The 9,401-nt window shown below is 38.5% G+C and overlaps 1 pseudogene; it reads right to left on the reverse strand.

Annotated features, from left to right (window-relative positions):
• Positions 1-1,172: 1,172 nt before the first annotated feature.
• Positions 1,173-2,558, reverse strand: LOC102029583 (annotated as a pseudogene).
• Positions 2,559-9,401: the final 6,843 nt, after the last annotated feature.

Consider the following 9,401-nt stretch of genomic DNA (forward strand, 5'->3'; position numbering starts at 1 on the left):
TATGCTCTGGTATTATGACTTCTATCTGGATATTCCCGCAAAGCCTCACACACTCATAGGTGAGACTTTTGTGAGGTGGCTGGATCATAGCTGTGTGCTGCTACATTATGTGTATGATAACTAAATGGGTTTCACCAATTCTGGGTTTGTGTAATGGAAAGTCCAGCCTGGGTGTGGGTAGCATAATCAATAGATTCATCCTGGAGGGAATACGATGAGAGAGAGAGAGAAGACAGACCTGCTGCTGCTGCTTCACTGGTTTGCTGCTTTCTGCCAGCCTTGCCACAGACTATTTCTCCTTGCTGTGTCCCTGTGCCATGCCACCCTGCCTTGGAGCCAGCTGATTATGGACTGAAACCTCTCCAAACTATGAGTCAAAATAAACCTTTCCTCCTTTAACACTGGGTGTTAGATATTTTGCCCCAGCATTGAGAAAAATAACTTAGATACCTGGTACAAGGTTTGTCTATGTTCTGCCCCTGTCCTGAGCCTCAAAAGACTAAGATTAAGAATAGTGGACTAGCTAGTTTGGCAGATGAAATTTCAAAACAACCCAACATTGAAGCTGTGATGTGAGTACTGCTGGGTGATTTTAACCAGATTTATAGTGAGAATTGGGGGAGGGGGGGCAAAAAAATTGAAAAACTTAAAATTTTGCCCAGATGAAACCAAATGTAAAGCTAGGGCCAAAAGAGTTCTGGCTGATGAAGAAATTAACTTCATTTAAAAACAAAAAAGTTCTTTGTAAAGGGAGAAGAAAAATGACTTGACAGCATAACAGAAATCACTAAGACCACACCCATCATTGCCTGAAGGGTGAAAAGGCATCACCCTTTCATTTGAAAACAAATCTTTTGAGCTCTGTGCTCCAGAAGAGCCTTCTAACAAGTTGGTTTTGTGGTATTTGTTTCACTCTGTTCAAACATTGAGGCACTCAGAGGAAGTTACAGCTGTGGTCCAAGGGGATATAGCTACTGCTCCCACAGACAATGGACTTTGGCATTACCAACACAATGCTGATTCTACCAGTACACAGAGTGCAGGAGTTGTAAATTTAGGGAAGCTTCTACCCAGATTTCAAAGGGAAAGCCTGGAAGGTCAAAGAGACCCCAAGAGGGCAGAATATGAAGCTGTGGGAATGAAGTTGAAAGTGCAGTTGAGACCCCAAGAAGTCAGAGATGCCAAGAATATGGAATGTCTGCCAAGAAAAGCTGCAGAATATGAGTGGAGCCAGACTTGGTGACCTTGCCAGGCTCAGCAGACTTCTGGCCCACTGCTTTGATGAAACCCACAGCAACTCTCTGTCTCATATCGTGAAGAGTGAAAAAACCTAGAGGTGGATAGTCAAAGAAGCTCTTAGTGCACATGGGCTTGCCCCAAACCAGCTAACAATAGCATCCCCAGATTTCAAGAATTTCGGGCCATCTTCCAGCTTCTTACCAGGCCAGTGATCAAACTTTTCCTTCAGCTCAGCAAACTTGCAAGCAACGTGAGCTGTGTAACAATTCAGTACAGGGGCATAATCAGCACTGATCTGGCTGGGATGGTTTAGGATAATCCCCTGAGCAATGAAAACCAACTGCTTCTATTGGTAGATCATTTTTGCTGTCACCAGCAACGCTACCACAATGAACATCCTTGACAGACACGTTCTTGACATTGAAGCTCACATTGTCCCAAGAAGAGCTTCACTCAAAGCTTCATGGTGATCTCAACAGATTTTACTTCATTTGTGACACCAACTGGAGCAAAGGTGACCACCCTGCCAGGTTTGAGAACATCAGTCTCCACTCGGCCCACAGGACAGTACGAATACCACCAATTTTGTAGACATCCTGGTTGAGCGAGTGGGTGGAAGGACACAATCCAAAGTTTCAAGCAGATTCCACTCATTGCCATCTTTATGAGTGACCTTCCATCCCTTGAACTGAGGCATATTAGCACTTGGCTCCAGCATGCTATCACCATTCCATTTCTGTGCCAGAAAAATTGGCACAAAAGCTACTGTGTCAGGGTTGTAGCTGATTTTCTTAATATAAATGCTGACTTCCTTGACAGTTTCTTTGTATTCTCTTCTGGCTGTAGGGTGGCTCAGTGGAATCCTTTTTATTAACACCAACAATTACTTGTTTCACACCCAGTGTGTAAGCCGGAAGGGCATGCTTACAGGTCTGCCCATTCTTCGAGATACCAGCTTTGAATTCACCACCAGCAGCAACAATCAGGACAGCACAGTCAGCCTGAGATGTGCCTGTAATCATGTTTTTGATAAAGTCTCTATGTCCAGGGAGATCCGTGATGGTCATGTAATACTTGCTGGTCTCAAATTTCTATAGGGATATGTCAACAGTGACGCCATACTCATACTTGGCTTTAAGTTTATCCAAGACCCAAGTAACTTGAAGTAACTCTTGCCCATCTCAGCAGCATCCTCAAATTTTTCAGTGGTTCTTTTATCAGTGGCACCATATCGTAGGTTAGATGGCGGTAGTGGTGGACTTGCCTGGATCCACATGGCCAAAGCTGATGGTATTAATGTGAATCTTTTCCTTTCCCATGTTGGCATTGATTTAGTGATGGTTTTCATTACACTTGCGCTCTCTCCAGGTGTAATGAAAAACCCACTGCAGGTGACCCCAGTGAGTGAGTTTGACTAACTCAGTGGTACGCATGCACACTCAGTTCAACATCTAATTGAACTTACCCTGAATTCACCCCAGGAAGATATTAAAATGAGGATAACAAATTTGACTCATTTGTACATTCAAAAATTAAAATTTGTTTACCATGCTACTAAAGCACTGGTGTGAGAAAACATTTGATGAGCCTTCCATAGGCTCAAGCATCTGGTTAAGACCATTTGACATAAATTCTGAGTAGGGGATTTTCAGCTAAAAATTACCACCCGTAGGTTTATAAGAGTGCTGGGACTTACCCAGTTAGAAATGTGTCATTTATTGTTAGATTTGAAAAGTTCTATTCCAGATATATTTTGTGTGTTTGTATATGTGCACATGTGGGGGTGTGGGTATAGATTGTAAGTTTAAAGGCAGAAAACATAAATATATACAGAGGTAAAATGATTTATTCACCAGCACAGATTAAGAATCAAATTACTCTTAAAGTCTGTCTCAAGAGAGTAATTTAAACTGGCTGGTATACAAGAGTTTTCTTGGTTCTTTGAATTGTCACCAAAAACAAAGCTGCCATTTGTGCTAGGAGATTTTTATCTTCTACTCTCCTGTCACACTGGAAAGGTACTGCACACAGTCATACAACTTCTTCCCATGCCAGAGCTACAGAAAGAGTGTCCATCCTGGCTACATGGAAGGGAGGATAAAAGGTTTTCATCATTCTTGAGTTTTCCTTTGTTCTATTTTACTCCATTCTCCTGATCATAAAACGTCACTGTTTCTGTGCTTTACAAAGTATGCCCAGAGTGCATATATAAGTGTGCAATTTAATAAAGTGCAGCTATGTCTTAAGCCTGCTAGATAGTATATAAAATAAAATCTCATGCAAATTGTCATTTTTATTCCATTTTTTTTTTTTAACTAGACAAGGTTGAAGACACAATCTTTTTTTTTTTTTTTTTTTGGTCTAAATTATCTCTGTACAAGCTACCTAACCGCTCTGGATCTTAGTTTTCCATTCTTAAGAAGAATTTTTTTCTTCTCAAAGTTGTTGAAAGAGTTTTCCAAACTTTAGCTCTCTTTAGCCTACAGTTGCTAGACTCTCTCCTCATAGCCAATAAAGACAATGTATCTATTTTCTTCATTCATAGCTGGGTCAGTGTGGACAGCAGAGCTGGCAAATTGGGAAGTGAGGAAGAGTTAAATAGTAGTTCTCCATCATTTCTTATTACTATTTCCTCCACAGACATCCTATTATAGCATTCTAAGTGCTGATGCCAGTGCTTAGCTACCTGCTTCCTTTTGAAGCAGAAACTTTTCTGAATCACTGTTTTAAAACTTTTCTACAGCCTTGTCACTGTTTATGTTGGAACTATTACTAATGGAAACATTTTACCCAAAGTTCAAGAAAAAATGTACCCTTTACCTGCCTTACTCACATAATCACCCAAATGATAAAGGTCTCTACAATCTTGACTAAGTATATCAACAGTAGTAATAATTGCAACTAGGTCGCCAGAACTTGAAATAGATAATAAGCCGTACCATTAGCAAGAGCACAGAGAGCAGAAGTCAAGAGTTAGATTTTCATGTGAACTAAAGGCTTCTAAAAGCCTTGGTATGGGAAACTGTTTATCAACCCTTTATATCCAGTGACATAGATATGTTTTATTCATGTGGGACCACACATTGATACTGTGAAGAAGAACTTTCCTGCCTATACACAAGTTTCTTATCACCATTAGTGACAAAGCTTCTGATAAGAGTCAGTGCTGTGACTTCATATCATCTCTTTGCACAACTCTCAGTCCTTTTTAGCACATTAGCAGGCGCAGCAAAATGAGGAGCAGATGAAAACCTGAAAACAACTCAAAGCAAATAGAAGCACCTCACTTCCAATTATGGAGTTTAATTGAACTGAAAAGTTTTCCCTAAGTTTAATGCGAACTCATTTGGCAGCAAAACCTGAACTGATATGGTGCTGCTTAAAGACATTCTTCATCCTACTTAGTATGAATATTCATGCACTCCTTTGCGAAAATAACAATGTGCTTGATTGCAGGGCACAGACCTGTTGGGCATATTACATAATATATATCAGTACATTACGTAACGTGTATGTACTAAGCACCTCCCTGAAAACCCACAGTTTCTGAATTCTAAAATACTTCTATCCTCCAAGCTTCTTGATACACAGGTATAAATTGTTACTACTTTTTACACTGAGATTATACAGGATAGAAGGCATTTTGACTTCGTATGACTTTATAATTGACCCATATTCCCATCCTAGTTTCATCATCTGGGCCTACACATTTTATCTCAAAGTACTAGATAATTAACAATCGCTTAGCACTTTAAATGATAATTTATTTGTATACAAATATAAAGCATGCATATTTCAGAGTATATACACAGAGTTGCTATGGCAAAGCCCTTGAATTCAGTAAACACACGTTTATAATATTTTCATTCAACAGTCTATTTCTCAGACAAAGTTTTAGTTATGAGACCTAGGTGGCAGCAGGTAAGAAGGTATACCACTGAAATTTCTGTTTTTAAATAGACCATCTTAAGGCAAAGAACACACAGAAATCTCCTTAAATTGCTGAATTTCTCAAAGGAATTTGATATTCATATTAAAAACAAATTTATCAATATACTGTTTTACAAGCTTGTATGTGGCATGTATAACTATGCTAAGCACTGCAAGCATTTCTTCTTGATTATGTTGCAAGAATTTCTTACGTCTCCATTATAGCTTTTCAATGAGCTGTAATGCATATTCTCTATATTTGATTTTACATAATGGGATAATAATAGTCACATCAAGAGTTGTTTTGAGGATTAAATAACACATGTCAAGCCAATGCATTTCACATAGTACCAAGTATATCATTTTTCCCAGTTTTCAGATGAGCCCCAGAAATTCTAGGTCGCTTGCCCAAGGTTATATGACTAGTGAACTGAAAAACTAACACTTGATCAACTATTGCTGGAAACAATTGTTGATCAGTGCTTTTTCTCTACTGTCTCACTGGCTATAATAAATGATGACATCATTTTCCATACTTTTCTTCAAAATGGAAATGACTTTTCTGTCCTTATTGATTATTTAAATAATGCATGCATACAAACAATTGTACACACCTAAAATTGAATAGATATAAAGAAAAAAAGTATGAAAAAAAATCACTCATCTAATCATCCAGGGAGAAACATACAAAATAGGACTGTAAGCGTGTAGTATATTTTTATATGCATAAATACATGTCAATACATGATGACAATTAAAATGGGATATTAAATATGTCATGTTTTGTAGTATGGTTCTTTCATGTAATAATATATTATGTGTGCTTTCTGTATAAAGAAATACATATCTTATTTATAAATTTAAATGTACAAAATCGTACCTTTCTAAAATGCTACTTAATTCATTCCATAGCTAGTAGGAATGTCAGTCTGGCCATTTCACGATGGTCTCAGTCACTCCAGTATTTTCTTGACTTTTCATGGTTTTATACAGTCTCATTACTTTGGAGTCTTTTCTCTCTCACTTCTCCTTCCTCCCATCTGGGATGATTATTCAGTAAGTGGACAGGGCTAGGAGTCAAGTGTAGGCAGGTTAGAGTGGTTCTGTTGTTTAGCCATGACTTCTCTTCTTGCTCCATCTGAAATGACTGAATCATCCCCTAACATCCAGCTTTCAGGTTCCACATCCCGCATGCTCCATATTCCAAACACAAGGGCCTTAAATTCTGCCCACCTTTCCACCTGTGCCCTCTCAGCTGCCTCCCCAGCTTCAAACACGGGGCTGCCTGCTGTGCATGTGGCATTCATTGCTCTTCTTCTTCTAGTGGTTCCACATTGGAGGATTGAGCAATAATCCCCAAAGATGTTCAGATTCTCGTTCCCAGAGTCTATACATGTGCTACCATATGAGGTAAAGCGGCCTCTTATGAGCTTCTCCTGGGCCTCATGTAACAAAAAGAGAATTCCTAAGAGAGGAGCATATGTGTGACAATTTGTTACAGCAGCAGTAGGAAACTAAAACACACGGTGGACATAGAATTTCTTTAAAAGCTCTGCAGTGCCCCGGTCTACACCAAGGGAAGGAAAACACAGCTTGTCTATCTGTCTGTCTGACTCTCTCTGACTCTGGCCCCCTCCCCCGTGTTGATTCCAGGCACACAAACTCAACTGGATTTCCATTCTTCCCACTTAGGCCACCTTCAAAGCATGGCCAACAGGAAGCAGGAACTGTACTCTTTCCTAGAGACGATCTTAGTTAATTTTCTCTCATTGCTGAGACAAAATACCCGACACCCACCGTAAAGAGGAAAGGTTTATTTAGCTCACAGTTTGTGGAGGTTTCAGTCCGTTATTAGCTGGCCCCAAGACAGGGTGGCACATGGCAGAGGGCAACAAATCATGCAGCAGAAGACAGCTAAAGCAAGGGAGCAAGAGGAAACAAGACTGTTTCTGTCCCTTATATTGTATGAAGCTACCTGCCCTGTAGAGGGTATAGCACTCACACCCTTAGTTCTAACCAAAATTAAGCCAAACAAATCAGTGGACTGATTTACAAGTCACACACCCTTAATCCCACCATCACACACTCTGAATTCAGTCACCTCTGAAAAAGTGCTATGCCTGAATGAGGTTCTGAGGGGGACATCGACACACAAACCATAACAGAGAGGAATGGAGCATAGAACTCTATCTACTACTCTGCACTGTCTGGGAAAAATAAACCCATTTGTGTCTCCAGCAAAGGGTAAAAGTTGACCAGACATCATTCTGCCAAGTCTATTATATGTTCTTACCTGTCAGGATTTTGAGTATTAATATGGAAAACCAAACTTTTTAAACTAAGCGTCTTTTCCTTGAAAAATTCAGCTCTTGCAAACTAAAAGTTTCCTGATATGAATTTTGAATTGCATTCATGCAAATATTTGTTCTCAGTTCTATTTGTCCTGTTCTTGAGCCAATAAATGCATTGGTTCAATGACAAGTGAGGAGACAACCTAGTTTGATATTATTGCCATTTAACTGCATTCATATTGACTTCTATCAAATTTTTAATGGTACAGAATTCTATATTAAATGTCCACTCCAGAATATATTGATACAATTTCCTTTTGATAATTTGATTAAGGACAAAATTTTACTAGTTTAGACCAATTAGCAATATTTGTGTCATTTTTGATCATTTATATATTCTTTTCTCTAAAGGACATCTCTGGTTAGAGAAATTGGTTAGAGAAATTCTCTAACCAATTCTGTCTCTCTGGTTAGAGAAATTCTTGGTTAAGGTGTATGCATATTTTATATTTGGAAACTCATTTCCAAATTGCTTTTCTCTTATGCTTGAAGTAAGAGAGGAAGCATAAATACCCAATCTGTACAAAATTTTTCCCTTCACAAATATGTAAATATGTGAACATTTCAGTTTACTCACAAACATTATTATAATACACTACACAAATATCAAAATGATATTTTAATTTTATATATTTTATTATTAGCCCAGCAAATCATCTTCCTCTATACTTACTAACCATTTCTATTTCTTCTCTAAAATGTTGAATCATACTCTCAGCCCATTTTTCTATTTGTGTTCTTTGTATTAAGCCTTTATGTGACATCACAATTCTCTCCCTGTGCTTGTCACCTGTCCATTTATTTTTCAGTTAGTTTTACTTTTTATTTTACTTTTATGGTGTCTGTGCACCATGAGGCTATCAAGTATGTCAGTCATCTTACATGCTTAGGTATTATTCCAGCTTCTCATTTTGGTGTTGTGTGTGATTTGCAAAATGTGATATCTGCATGTTTGGATGAAGTAGAAAAGTTTTTTTGTTTGTTTGTTTAAATCATTTTCAGGGACACATGGCAACAGCCTTTATTTCATAGTAAATAAATAAACCAATAAATAAATGTACTCTACTTTGATTTAACTGAAGATTCAGGGTTTTTAAATGCTGTCAGGCAGAACTGAATGACTTTCCATAGTTATAAGATAATGTTTAGAGCACTATGTGCCCACAGAAGCATTCTCATTTAACGTTTGTGGTTCAACTAATGAATTCTACTGCACATTTGGCATCTTTTTCTTTTACAAACTAATAGACTTTCCAAAACCTATTCACCTGAGACCTCTTTTTGCCATGCCCGTCCTTTGCAGAATTGTTTGAAGTTTCAAGAGAATTCAAAACACTTAGTCTCCCAATAGCTTCCTTCAGTGTAGCCGTTTGCTATTCAGACATATGTGACAGGAGTCAAATCACAGTGGCACAATCAGAATTACCTCTGCGTCTGTTCAAAGGTTAGCGTGCTTTGCTAGGGAGGTGCATGTCTGTAGTCTGCAGGGAAACCCATCCTCTAAGATAGCCACTGGGAACACTGGGACAGTATTTATACCAAAGGAGCAGATCAAACCTTCTGACTGAAACAAGAGTCAGTGCGGTCAGGTAATTAAAGCAGCTGTTAAATGAATGGTTATTTGTAGGAGCTAATGAAGTGAACCCGTGATTTGGTGTTTTGTGAGTACGAACACTATTTTGAATTCTTTAAAAATAAAATAATTGTCATAGTCTTGATGTTTGATCTTTTTCAACAATATTTTTAGGCCAAGCAGAGTGGCACATGCTTGTATTCCCAGAACTCAGGAGCTTGAGAGAGCAGGATCCCCAGGAGTTTGACACCAGCCTGAACTACAGAGCAAGACCCTGTCTTAAAACAAAAACAAATTTTAGAGAAAAA

The sequence above is a fragment of the Chinchilla lanigera genome, unplaced genomic scaffold, assembly GCF_000276665.1.
Source record: "Chinchilla lanigera isolate Chin_1 unplaced genomic scaffold, ChiLan1.0 scaffold00003, whole genome shotgun sequence".
Taxonomy (NCBI): Eukaryota; Metazoa; Chordata; class Mammalia; order Rodentia; family Chinchillidae; genus Chinchilla; species Chinchilla lanigera.